Source organism: Sphaeramia orbicularis, chromosome 8 (assembly GCF_902148855.1).
Source record: "Sphaeramia orbicularis chromosome 8, fSphaOr1.1, whole genome shotgun sequence".
Classification (NCBI taxonomy): domain Eukaryota; kingdom Metazoa; phylum Chordata; class Actinopteri; order Kurtiformes; family Apogonidae; genus Sphaeramia; species Sphaeramia orbicularis.
Window position 1 is genome coordinate 23,267,966 of NC_043964.1, and position 14,765 is coordinate 23,282,730.

General features: G+C 36.9%; 1 long non-coding RNA gene across 1 annotated transcript; it reads right to left on the bottom strand.

Moving 5' to 3' along the window:
- Window positions 1–10,360: 10,360 nt before the first annotated feature.
- LOC115424773 (uncharacterized) lies at window positions 10,361–14,721 on the bottom strand. The gene is made up of 3 exons (XR_003936133.1): window positions 14,513–14,721; window positions 11,316–11,408; window positions 10,361–10,413 (listed from the first exon to the last, which is right to left on the bottom strand). It is a non-coding gene; the product is annotated as an uncharacterized LOC115424773 (long non-coding RNA).
- Between the last annotated feature and the right edge of the window lie 44 nt (window positions 14,722–14,765).

The following is a 14,765-nucleotide window of genomic DNA, read 5'->3' on the forward strand; positions in this document are numbered from 1 at the left end:
CAATGAGCTGAGAACATGAACTTCATCTATCACTGCTCAGACATATGTCATGTGTTTATGTGTCAGTATTTTAGGGTCACGGGGTTCTTGGCTTAATGCCTGAAACTAAACTGTATCTGCACGTGACTGAAGGATCAGCAGCTGACCTTTTTGTTTTTCAGCGATTATTTGACAAAGGAGATTTTTAGATCCAGTTCTGTCAGCACTTCCTTCCTTCCTCCTTTTTGGTTTGATGCTTGTGGAAAAAACCACTTCGGTAGGGCTCTAGTTTTTCAACTTTTTCTTCGTTTTTGCAGAAGAAATGAAACACCCCATGTGTAAATGAATAAAAAAAGATGGTCCTTACCAGGTTTTAAAATGATCTAAATCTAACTTTAAGTGTGAAACAACACAAACACATTTCACAGTGTCATTATGTAACAAAAAAAAATGGAGAAATACAGGAAAAAACAAAGTACAGTAGGAATTAAGAGCTCCTGAAAAAATGCCCAGGATTTACTGATCATCAACAAGTGGGACCACCTGTAGAAGATATTTTATCAGACTGCTGGTCTGAAACATTCAAATCTGTGTTAATACAGGGTGGGGAAGCAAAATTTACAATGTTTTGAGGCAGGGATTGAAAGACAGTGTATGACCAATTAGTTTATTGAAAGTCATGAGAATTTATTTGCCACAAGAAAATGTACGTAATAGAAAATGTTTTTATTCTATGTGTCCTCCTTTCTCAATAACTGCCTTCACACGCTTCCTGAAACTTGCACAAGTGTTCTTCAAATATTCGGGTGACAACTTCTCCCATTCTTCTTTAATAGTATCTTCCAGACTTTCTCGTAATAGTTTTGCTCATAGTCATTCTCTTCTTTCCATTATAAACAGTCTTTATGGACACTCCAACTATTTTTGAAATCTCCTTTGGTGTGACGAGTGCATTCAGCAAATCACACACTCTTTGACGTTTGCTTTCCTGATTACTCATATGGGCAAAAGTTTCTGAAAAGGTATGGATAATAGTGTTAGGTATGATTATGACATCAATATATGTTTGGTTTCAAAACAATTGACGCAGTGCCTGCTGAGAAAAAACAACTAAATGTTCATTGTAAATTTTGCTTCCCCACCCTCTAGATTGTAAAGGAGGAAAGATACTGCTCTTGATATTACCTTGAAAATGTTTTGTTGCAAAGCTGACAAAGATGTCATGAAAAGACTTTTCCAGATATGTTTTTTTTTTTTTTTTTTTTTTTTTTACACATTATGAATGGTTTTAAGTAATTACCTTGTTTTTATATCCTTTTCATCTTGTTACATGTCTTGCCTCTTTTTTTGTATTTCACATCAAGTTAACATTTTAAAATTCTACGCCTAAAATGAATTCACATGTTCAGTTTATTTCGGTTTAATCAACAAAATACTAAATGACATCAAACAAGTGGTACCAGGCATAACAAACCCCGCCCCTCACATGTAGCTTATTTTGGCATCGATCCAGCTGATGTCATCACATCCATGCGTGTGCTGATGTCAGCATATCAATTGCCTTAGTATATGTGCCAAGTTTGACATAATTTGAAACAAAATTGATGTTTTCATAGACATTTGAAATTTTGCCCATTATAAGTAAATGGGAGAAAAGAAAAAAAAAAGATTTTAAAAATTCGTAAAAAATTTGGACTTTGACCTGCTTTTCCCAAAATGTAATGACATCTATTCTGGATCACTTCTAATCTATAAACCCAATTTGGTTTGAATTAAACCAATAGTTCTGCTGCTACAGATGTGAAATTTCAACCATTATAATAAGTAAATGGGGAAGAAAGAAAAGATTTAAAAATTTCGTTAAAAAATTGAAACTTTGACCTACTTTACCAAAATGTAATGACATCTGTTCTGGGTGACTGGCAATATATAAACCCAACTTGGTATGAATTCAACCAGTAGTTTTGCTGCTACAGTGTTACAGAAACAAACCGAACCAAAACAATACCCCTTGCCTCCCGTTTGGGGGCAGAGTAATAAAAAAAGATGGTTGTTACCAGATTATGAAATTATCTAAACCGAACCTTAAATGACATTATTCATTATTTAATAAAACTGAAGTCAAAATGGGAAATGTAGTAGTACGTGGAAAAACAAAGTACAGTAGGTGTGTATTCAGGTGTGTGTTAATATGACATGGAGGGAAAACGTCGCTGACACAGTTCAAGAGGAATTGTTGCTGTCCATCAATCAGGGAAGGGTTCTAAATGTCAAGTCAAATGTTCTGCAGTAAGGAAGACAGAATAAGCTTTATTGTCATTACAAAATCCCTTTGTACACTCCAACAAAATATGGTGATAATTCACAAGTGAGTGGATAATGTGTAAAAGTGTTGTCAGTCTACCCAGGAGTGGACATTTTAGCCAATTCTGTGTGTGCAATACTCAGAGAAACCGCAAAAACACACAATCTTCTGTATATATATATCACACACTACAGTCCTCAGAGCATGTTGAATGTTAAAGTTTATGACAGAACAATTTGAGAAAGACTGAAAGTATGGCTTGTTCAGTCTTGTTTGGAAGGCTTGCCAAGACACAAATCCCCTTCTGTCTAAAAAGAACATGGCAGCACGGCTTAATCTGAACAAACACACACAACCCCACATTCGGCAAAACCCAAACCCAGAGTAAACACGTATCAGTGCAATATGTACGACGGTGGTAGAGGGGAGATGGTTTGGGCTTGTTTTGCAGCCACGGGACCTGGACACCTCGCAGCCACTGGAGTGGACCATGAACTCCCCAGTAACCAGAGTATTCCAGAGTCAAACAGGAGGCTGTCTGTCAACAGCTGAAGCTTGGTCAGTTTTGGGTCATGTAACGGGATCGCAGGTGCACAGCGGACCTACACCAGAACGGCTGCAAAAGAAAGGAACCAAGGTGTTGCAGTGACCCAGTCAAAGTCCAGACCTCAACCTGATTCAAGTACTGTGGCATGACCATCAGGTACTAGTACAAGTGGTACCAGGCACAACAAACCCCACCCCCCGCATGTATCGTAGTTTATTTTGGCATCGATTCAGCTGATGTCGTCATATCTATGCGTGTGCTGATGTCAGCGTGTCAATGGCCTCTATGTATGTGCCAAGTCTGATGTAAACTGAAACAAAATTGATGTTTTTTGTAGTCATTTGAAATGTCGCCCATTATAAGTAAATGACAGAAAAAAAAAGTATTAAAAATGAAAACTTTGACCTACTTTTCCCAAATGTTACTACATCTATGCTGGGTCACTGGCAATCTATAAACCCAATTTGGTATGAATTCAACCAGTCATTTTGCTGGTTTGACGCTGACATTTGACATTTGAATTTAACCCTTTCATGCATACTGGTCACTACAGTAGACGGCTCTTCTACAGCTGTTCTCTTGTATATTCATGGATTTTGTTCTTTTCGTTGTTTTTTTTTTTTACACATATCTTTATTAAAGTTTTAAGACACTACATATCATTTTTGACATGAATTGGTAACTTTATGTAGATCTCTCCTGAACATAAACCCCCAGAATCACAAGCCCTCCCCATAGTTTTCACACAATTTATCAGTAAATACATGTTTCTGTGCGTCAAAAATTAAATGTGTGGTGTCCAGCTGAGTGAACATTTTTGAAACTTCATGAAAAAAAGGTTCATAGGAATTTTTTTCATTATTAGTTTTTTAATGTATTTTTTTTTATTATTTTTTAAAATTATTTTTCATTTTATTCTTTTTTTTAAATTTATTTTTCAGAAGAAAATTTTCAATCGCATTGTTTTTTTCATGTCTAAAGAGGAACATAAACACTCAGGAAAAAATTTTGATTAAGGTTTTTATAATCCGTGCATGAAAGGGTTAAGTCTATTCTCAGAGAATGGGGGGAAAAAATAATTTTAGAAATCATAAAAAATTTGAACTTTCACCTACTGTTCCCAAAATGTAATCAGCTCTATTCTGGGTCGCTGATAATCTATAAATCCAATTTGATATGAATTCAACCAATAGTTTTGCTGCTAGACTGTTAACAAACAAACAAACTGAACCAAAAACAATACCCCTTGCCTCCCTTTTAGGGGGTGGGGTAATAAAAAAGGGACATAAGAACATAGTAGAGAAATGTGGGCTAAAAGTCCTCTACAAGAATGTGACAGACTGATAGTCATCCTGGAACAATGACCTCTAGTTCTTGCTGCTGACGGTGCTTCTGCAGACTATTGGAGGAAGGGTGGTACTTTGGTTTTCATGTACAGCTTCTCCATTTTGGCTCCATTTAAGAAAATAAATGACAACACGATTGAATCTGATCAAGGTTGTTGTATACTTGAGGACAGATTTAATTAGTTTTTAGTCCCAGCTGATTGTTTTTACCATCTCTATAGAATTCAATGAAGGTTTACTTTTTCTTGTGATAAACAGAAAGATTGAACGTTCCTTCTAGAATTTAACCCACAAAGACCCAGTGGTACCTTTTGTCAAATTAATTTTTCTCTGTATTTAACCTTTAAGTGATTTATCTCCATTTATTATAATATTATCCTCCTTAGTTTGAGATGTTTCAGTGTAAATCATGTATTTTCCAATATTTAATTCACTGATCATGTAGATGTTCATAAAACCTCAGAGTAAATTCAAAAGTTATATCAGAACGAAGAAAACTGAAGAAAAAGTGACTTTTACAGTAAAATCTATCATTAACTGAACATAAACTCGGTGTCTCCATCCACTGTCATTTATTAAACTATGGGTTTTACTGGGAAATCAGTGTTGTAGAAGATAACGTGTTTCCATGGGAGCCTCTGAATGTCCACATGGGTCATATCTGATGACCATGAAAAGAATTTCCACCAATTATTTACATGTTTTGATAGAATTAGTGGATCAACAGGTATTAAACACTGTCCAGTTGGTTTTGGTGTCCAGTGGCTGTTTGGGTCTCTATGGGTTAAGAGAGATAAACTTCTTAACACCACCTAGGATTAGCTGTTAAACCTTTGTCACAAAGCTGAAAAAGAACTCATGAAAAGACTTTTCTAAATACATGGTGTTCTCACGGAACAATAAAGCTACAAATATACTCTGAAGACCTAACAGATCAGTTTTCCCAAACTTCATCTTGAGATCCCCAAAATGTGCCTGAAACTTTTTTTTCTTTTGTTTTTACACATTTTAGATACGTCTTTTATATGTTTTTCATCTTATCAAGTCTTATACATCCATCTCATCTTATATGTTCAAATGTTCACTTGCTGCCTAATATATCAAACCCAGTAAAAGGTACAATTATAATAAAATAATCAATATTATTAACACTTCTCCTGCCAGCAGTCAGAATGTTATGGAGTAAAGCTCTAACGGGGTCTATTTTGCTGTACAACTACTTCTTTTCTTTTCATCGAGTACATTTTGCTGCAAATACTAGCATACATTTACTTTAGGTTTTGAGTGTTTTGCTTCTAATAGATTTTCACAGTGTGATATTAATTATTTTACTTAAATAAGGGATGTGAATACTGAACCCCCAGTGCTGCTGCTTATATTAATTATCAGATCACAAATGTAAAAAAAACAAAAACAAACAAACAAAAAACATTTCAACCTAAATGCATTGTTGGAGGACATAACAAGACTTTATTACTTTTAAGAATTTTTTTCAAAAACAGTTATTGTGTAGAAAATCAAGGTCAGTGACGTTATCATATTTGGTTCCTTGCTTGTATGTAGCAAAAAAAAAAAAAAAAAGAAAAAAAGATCCAAGAGGTAACTATAAAAAAAATACAAGAAAAACACGTGTAAGGTGAAAGGAACATGGATTTTAGAACATTACAACAACATAAGTGTGGGTACAGACCCCTGTCCACATCCACATTATCCCTTTGAACATCATTCCTTACATTAGTACCATTACTTCATGGTACCTAACAAAGCAGGTCCACTCACTGTTCATGCACAGGTGGACCTTACAGACCCTGTAGACCACATTGGACCTGAGATTGTTGACTCACTGTAACTGTTGCTGTTACTGTCTTGTAATGTGTGCAGAAATGACCAAAAATAGTTACTTGCCCGATAAAGGGTTAAGGTCCTCCACTGATTAATGGTTCCACATCATCTGTAAATTCATCAGTTAATGGTGCAGCCTCCCTCCAGTGGACATTAACACAGTTATTATTTAGTGCATTATTGGAAGACATAAGGAGACTTAATTACTTTTGTGGAATAAAAAAAGGTATTGTTATGTACAAAATCAAGGTCAATGAAATTACCATATTTGGTTCCTTGCTTGTATGTAGCAAAAAAAAAAAAAAAAATCCAAGAAGTAACGATAAAACAAATACAAGAAAAACACACAAGGTGAAAGGAGCAGGTATTTTAGAACATCACTGTAGACTCACTGTAACTGTTGCTGTCACTGTCTTGTAATGTGTGCGTAAATGACCAAAAATAGTCACTTGCCCGCTAAAGGGTTAAGGTCATCTACTGGTTAATTGTTCCACATCCTCTGTAAATTCATCCATTAACGAAACAGCCTCCTTTAAGTCCACATTAAGACAGTTATTATTTAGTGCGTTATTGGAAGACATAAGGAGACTTAATTACTTTTGTGGAATAAAAAAAAATTATTGTTATGTACAAAATTGAGGTCAATGAAGTTACCATATTTGGTTCCTTGCTTGTATGTAGCAAAAAAAAACAAAAAAAATCCAAGAAGTAACTATAAAAAATACAAGAAAAACACACAAGGTGAAAGGAGCAGGTATTTTAGAACATCACTGTAGACTCACTGTAACTGCTGCTGTCACTGTCTTGTAATGTGTGCGTAAATGACCAAAAATAGTCACTTGCCTGCTAAAGGGTTAAGGTCATCTACTTTTTAATTGTTCTACATCCTCTGTAAATTCATCCATTAATGGAACAACCTCCTCTGAGTCCACATTAAGACAGTTATTATTTAGTGCATTATTGGAAGACATAAGGAGACTTAATGACTTTTGTGGAATTTTAAAAAAAAAAGTATTGTTATGTACAAAATCAAGTTCAATGAAGTTACCATATTTGGTTCCTTGCTTGTATATAGCAACAAAAAAAAAAAAAAATCCAAGAAGTAACTATTAAAAAATACAAGAAAAACACACAAGGTGAAAGGAGCATGTATTTTAGAACATCACTGTAGACTCACTGTAACTGCTGCTGTCACTGTCTTGTAATGTGTGCGTAAATCACCAAAAATAGTCACTTGCCTGCTAAAGGGTTAAGGTCATCTACTTTTTAATTGTTCTACATCCTCTGTAAATTCATCCATTAATGGAACAGCCTCCTTTAAGTCCACATTAAGACAGTTATTATTTAGTGCGTTATTGGAAGGCATAAGAAGACTTTATTACTTTTGTGGAATTTTTCCAAAAACATGTATTCTTATGTAGAAAATCAAGGTCAGTGAAGTTACCATATTTGGTTCCTTGCTTGTATGTAGCAACAAAAAAAAAAAAAAAAAATCCAAGAAGTAACTATTAAAAAATACAAGAAAAACACACAAGGTGAAAGGAGCATGTATTTTAGAACATCACTGTAGACTCACTGTAACTGCTGCTGTCACTGTCTTGTAATGTGTGCGTAAATCACCAAAAATAGTCACTTGCCCGCTAAAGGGTTAAGGTTATCTACTGGTTAATTGTTCCATATCCTCTGTAAATTCATCCATTAACGGAACAGCCTCCTTTGAGTGCACATTAAGACAGTTATTAGAATCCCTCCTATACTGCAGTGTTTTCTGTCACCACATGTGTTTAAGCGTTCGTCTGTGAGTCACATCATCCTGTAAAGGTAACCCAACGGGCCAACGGTTAGAGGAAAGTGCGCAGTGACTCAGTGATGGTGGGTGAGTGGGTGGTCAGGTACCGAGGCTCACTTCACGAGCAGAGGAGATAATAACACACCGTCTGTGTATCTCCATTCCCATTTGGGTTTGAAAATAGTCAGCCACCCCAGCTGTTAGTCATTACGCCGTGTGGTGGAGAGGAGGAGGGAGGAGGCCGTGTCTGTCAGCAGGCAGATAAGGAGAGGGGGGCTTCACGCCGTGTTTTTCTACCGTATGTTCGCCGCTCTCAAACTTACTCTGCGGCTCATTAATCACAGTGTATTTGCGAGGCTTTATCTAAACCACTGTCTTGTGGAGAAACAAGCAACGACATCAAGTCCCGTGCTGTGATCATAATGTTTCACTGTACTTATTAAATGGAAACACCACATTCTTCCAGATTTTTATTGATGCGTTACTTTTGATACACTTTATTAATTTTTATTACAATCAAACACTTAAACGTGATACAGCTTTATCACCTTTTCCTTTGGCTTTTTTCTAATCACACACTGTCAAAAACACTTTCAAATCTTCATGTAGCAGTTGGTTAACTTTAACCATTAGCGTAATTTACAAAGCAGTAATAATGACTCATTTAACCCTTAAGGCAGGAGTGTCAAACTCATTTTAGTTCAGTTCCACATTCAGTTAAATTTGATCTGCAGTGGGCCGAACCAGTAAAATAATAACATAATAATATAGAAATAATGTCAACTCTAAAATTGTCTTTATGTTTTAGAGAAAAAAAGTAAATTTACATTATGAAAATGTTTACATCTACAAACTATCCTTTCAAATGATGTGAATAACGTGAACAAACTGAAAAAAATAAGTGTAATTTTAACCATAATATGCCTCAGTTTATCATTTACACATGTAGATTATAACTTACAAATACATAAAATATTTAGTAACAGGCAGAATCTTGTTAAAATTGCACTTATTTCTCTTAAGACATTTCAGGTTGTTCATATTTGTTCAGGTTATTCACATTTTTTGTGAAATTATACTTTGTTTTAGTGTAAATACATGAAAATATTTACATTTACAAAGAGAAAAAATTGGAATTGTCCTTATTTCTATGTTATTATGATAGTATTTTACTGGTCTGACCCACTTGAGATTGAACTGGTCTGAATGTGGAATCTGAACTAAAAGGATTGTTAATATCTTAGTGTAATTTTTGCATTTCACAAATTCATCCCAAGGGCCGGACTGGACCCTTTGGTGGGCCGGATTTGGCCCCCGGGCCGCATGTTTGACACCTGTGCCTTAAGGCAAAGACACACCAACCCAATTTTGGGCGGTCGGATGTCGTTGGGCAGTCTGGTGAGGTTGGTGACATGACTCTGTTTGGTGTGTTCCATGCAATCGGCTATTGTTTATGCCGTTGCCATTCTTTTCAGCTGATTCGACATGTGTAATCGGCCACTACCCAGTCGTTCAGTCGGAACAGTCTGATTGGTGGAGGGATAGCCCTTGACTAGTAAATCAGTGAATGAGAAGTTTACATGTGAATACAGCTACGCCAAGGTACTTCACACTGTTGTTGTCTTGTATAATAGGCCATTCACTGCTCATACTGTATCTGAATGAGTCCCAGTCAGTGTTTCCTACGGACTTCATCCATTCCATGAAGTGAACACTGTTAGCTTTGTTAGCATAGCGCGATTTGTCCTTAGTTCTCGCCTGCAACATCTTTCTTCTTCCACAAGAAGATGCCCGGGAGCTGACAACACCAGTATCTTCTTATCACTAGCCATCCATTCAACGAGTACGACAACAACAACAACCCTTCTTGACTACTCAACACTGCTGACAACAATGACTGATGACAGCGAGCTCTGTGTTTGGGTCTAGAGCACTGGTTCCAAACCCTTTTTTGGCTCGTGACCCCATTTTAACATCACAAATTTCAGGAGACCCTAAACATTCAAAATGGAGACTTTTTTTCGTTTGCTAAAATTAATTTGTTTTTGATCGTGTAATAGTTTGCTGTACTATGTTGCAAATAAATGTTAATTTTAGATGACATTTAGTCTACACTGTAATAAATTTTACCGTTAAATAACAGTAAAATACTGGCAGCTAGAGTTGCCAGCATGCTACTGTTATGCTACAGTATCTCTACTGTAATCTACAACTACAGTTTCTTACTGTAAAAAGTATTACGGTACTGGGCTGTAAATGACGTTCCTTTTACAGTAAAATACTGTTAGCCACAGTTGCTGCATTTTACAGTAACTACTGTATTCCAAGAAACAATATATTACTGTAAAACGTATTTAATGTAATATTTACAGTATAACACAGCAAAAAGCTAGGATTTTAACATTTCACATTACATTTTAAAATACAAAATCATGAACATTGCTAGAAAAAGCTCAAACAAGAGATGACCTTATAACATTGAGCTTTTATTAAATTCACTGCAACAGCAGCAGCATTGTGATGAAGCTTGGTTGGAGGCCTTCACAGACAACATGGCTTTGAATGCTCATCATCCAACTTCCAGATGTGACTTCATCATCTGCAACTGATGGAGACAAGAACTGAGGTTAATGTCCCAAAACAGGATCAGATATATTGTTTACCAAGAACCTATGTAGTCACTGTAAGGTATGAAAATTGGTTACAATGAACCCAAAATTCTGAGTGATACATTTATTCTATACTTTTTTCGTACTTCATTTAAATTTGGTATCATAAGTTATACTGCTACCACTTACGGCTATTCTTGTCTTACAGTGGTAGACACTGTCATGGAAGGACAAAAGCAATTATTTTATTACACGGATACAGACAGACAGCTAACAGGCAGACTGAATGACAGACAGACACAGACTGACACACATCCACACATAAACACACATACAGACACTTCCAGCAGTATTAGTCTGGGACTGGCTGGAGGGTCAGGGTGAGCTCAGTATCAGCTGCAGTGGAAGACATTTGGACAATGGGAGATCAGTTATGAATGACACTGTGTTTATAGAGCTGTAAAGCATACAGACATTCAATAATGCTACACATCCTATACAAACTGTCCAACAAAGAGGGAAATATTAGCCTTAGTCACTTACTTTTATTAAAACAGTGGTTAATTATCTCAGTTAATATGGATGTCCAAGTTAGTAAATTCCACTTTATAGATTTAATGTCTTAGAAATGTAACCCTGGGGCAGTGAAAACCACGTAAACTGACACACTGTTTAGTTTAACTGTGTCCACTTCGCAGCTTGCTCGTATGCTTCAGCTTAAATTAGCTGCATGTTAGCTACATAAGGCTAACACCCCAAATATGAAGCAGTATTACACCGCCTGTTACACCACGCAAGTTGCATCCGGTGTGAACGCGGTTTATGGAGGCAATTTAATGTTTAATGAACCCAAAATGCCACAGCATGGTGACAGTTCCACTGATAAAATCACATTTACCTGATAAATGAACAACTGGAGCAGGATGGAGCGATGGCAGTGTAGGTAGAAGGATGAAAGCATCAGGTGGCCTCTGTTCCACTGCTGGATGGTCTGGGGGGAAAAGAGTGGTTTTTTCTGTATTTATTTTTTCCTTCTGTTTCGTAAAAGAACCACTAACCTTTGATGTAGCAAGTCTACAATTAACATTCGTTTGATTGAATCTTTTTCTAAACGAGCTGGTGGGACTTGATGCCAGATGACTTTGTTCAGAGCAGTTCTGGGCGGACAGCAGTGGAGGAACTGAAGAAAATACTGGAGAATACTGTCACATTTTACAGTAGCTTACTGTTTTAAATTTCCTCCTTAAAGACCTCATTATTTACAGCATTATACTGTATTTACAAATAACAGCGTGATACCGTACAAAATTTACCGTTTTTTTACAGTAATTTGTTACAGTGTATATAATGTATATTATTATGGATGGAGGCAGAAAAGCCAGGTGTAGATTACTGCACAAAGTGAGAATTTTATTTTCCTTGGTCAGGATATGTGCAGTCAGTCCAGCTTGGATTTACAAGGCTGACAATTAATACTGAACAAACAAGAACTCGAACTATGAATTATGAAAGAGCTGCAGCATCTGAAACTGACCACAATGAACAATTGACAGATAAACAGAACCACAGTGCTTCAGTTTCAGCTTCACAGTTTGTCTTTCATATGTTGTGATTGTCTCTCTCAACTCACCATATATTTTTTATTAGCAATTTTAAACTTTTTTTTTTTTTATCAGTTACTAGAAATTTCAGACGACCCCATTTGAATTCCAGGTGACCCCATATGGGATCCCGACCCCAAGGTTGAAACACACTAGAGAGATGTTATGTCATTTTCCAGTTTTAAGTCTCACACAAGTGCAGAATGTACGCTCAAGTCGGTAGTCGATTTGGTGTGTTCTTCACACTTTTTTGACCACATTGGGGAGACCGATTTGGTTCCACCATTGAATTCATAACCGCATCATAGAGGAAAATTCATGAACTGCCTAAGAGGATCAGTATTGTCTTCAACATTTTGCTTCACAGTGTGATGTTAGTACTTTTACTTCCTCATAATTGTATCACTAACATTAGGCTACTGGAAATGATCAGTTTTTCTTGTCTGGAAACGTGTGTGAAAGTGTGCATTCCAGTCTGTGTTGCATCCTCCTTGTTCTTTATTTTCAGCTTCTGGTGTGGTGTGTCTTCAGGCTTCACTTCAGGCTCCAAATTGGGTTTAGACCACATTTATAACCCGTAAAGACCCAAACAGCCACCAGGGACCAAATGCATCTACTGATCTAAAATGTTTAATACCTGTTGATCCACTAATCCTATCAATACATGTAAATGATTGCTGTAAAATGCAATTTGTCATCTTTTCGTGGTCATCATATATGACCCATTTGGACGTTCAGAGGCTCCATAGTTACCCTGGAAACACTGCATCTTCTACAGCATTGGTTCCCCCGTAAAACCCATGGAGTTGGATCAATGACAGTGGATGGAGACCCTTGGTTTATGTTAAATTAATGATATATTTAGCTTAAAAGGTCACTTTTTTCCCTCAGTTTTCTCTGTTTTTGATATAATAACCCTCAACTTTAATCTGAGTTTGTCTGAACATCCACATGATAAGTAAGTTAGATATAGGAAAATACCTGATGTCCACTGAATAAACACAAAAAACAGAGGATAATGTCATAATAAATGGTGATAAATCAGTTAAGAAAAGTCAAAGATAGAGAAAAGAATATTTTGGAGCTGCCACAAAATTTAAAAGATAAACACAAATATAGGAAAATACCTGATGTTCACTGAATAAACACAAAATGCAGAGGATAATGTTTATGTTTATGCATTTGGCAGACGCTTTTTTCCAAAGTGACTTACAGGGGAAAACCAATCAAATTACTCAATCAATCAAATTTTTTTTATATAGCGCCAGACCACAACAAAAAAGTTATCTCATGACACTTTATATATAGAGTTGGTCAAAACCAGACTCTAAGCCGATTTACAGAAACCCACCAGAATCCTCCAGGAGCAAACACTTGTGACTGGTGACAGTGGAAGGAAAAACTTCCCTTTAACAGCAGAAACCTGGAGCAGATCCAGACTCCTGGAGGATGGACGTGTGCCTTGACCAGTTGGGGTTAAAGAGAGAGTAAAGAAAGAGAAAAAGAGAGAGCGATAGAGATAGAAACTGGGGGAGAGGGGGAGAAGGGGGGAGTAGGGGGAGACACATGGAGGCAGGAGAGAGACAGGACCAGAGATAATCCTGGGAAAGTCTGTGATAATCCTGGGAAAAACCTTATTAAAATATTTAAAATGGAATGTCTGCCAGCGCTAGGACAGGAGGTGCTCTCGGAAGAGCTGGGTCTTCAGGAGCTTCTTGAAGATAGGCAGGGATGCCTCTGTTCTCGTAGTGCTCGGTAGAATGTTCCACCAACGTGGAACGACCTATGAAAAGAGCCTGGATTGTCTTGTACAAGGTCTGGGGACCACCAGACAACGTTCCCCAGACAAGCGGAGTGGTCGTGGGGCAACATAAGCTTTTATCAGTGCACCTAAGTAGACAGGAGCAGACCCACTGAGAATTTTGTAGGCTAGGAATAAGGATTTGAATTTGGTGAGGGCAGCTATGGGTAGCCAGTGTAACTCAGTAAGTAACGGGGTGACATGTGCCCTTTTAGGCTGATTGAAGACCAGATGCGCTGCTGCATTCTGGACCATCTGTGGTGATTTGACAACACAAGCTGGGAGGCCCGTCAGAAGAGCATTGCAGTAGTCCAGGCGGGAGATAACCATAGTCTGCACCAGGAGCTGAGTGGCCTGTTGGGTTAGGTATGGCCTGATCTTTCTCAGGTAGAACAGAGTGAAACGGCATGATCGGGTGACAGAGGCAACATGATCTGTGAAGGTCAACTGATTATCAATCATGACTCCCAAGTTTTGTGCTACATTGGTAGGAGCCAGAGATAAGGAGTCAATGATGATAATAATAATAATAATAATAATAATAATAATAATAATAATAATAATAATGATAATAATAATAATAATAATGTCATAATAAATGGTGATAAATCAGTTAAGAAAAGTCAAATATAATAGAATAGAAACAGAAAAGAATATTTTGGAGCTGCCACAAAAGTTAAAAGATAAACCCACCATTAGCACATGTGGCCTTGGTCTTTGTTCCAGGTGCCATCTGTGTTTCATCTTCACACCTTTAACACACTCCACTGATAACTGTTCTGTTTATGACTATGGAATCTGACAAACATGACTAACTGTTGTCTAATCATTAACATAAACTAAAACATACAGCCCTGTGGATATATTCAGGAGAGAGTATTTATTTTCCTCCGTGTCTTCCTCCCACAGTGCCCCCCCTCCTATACCTCCTCTCTCCACGTGAACG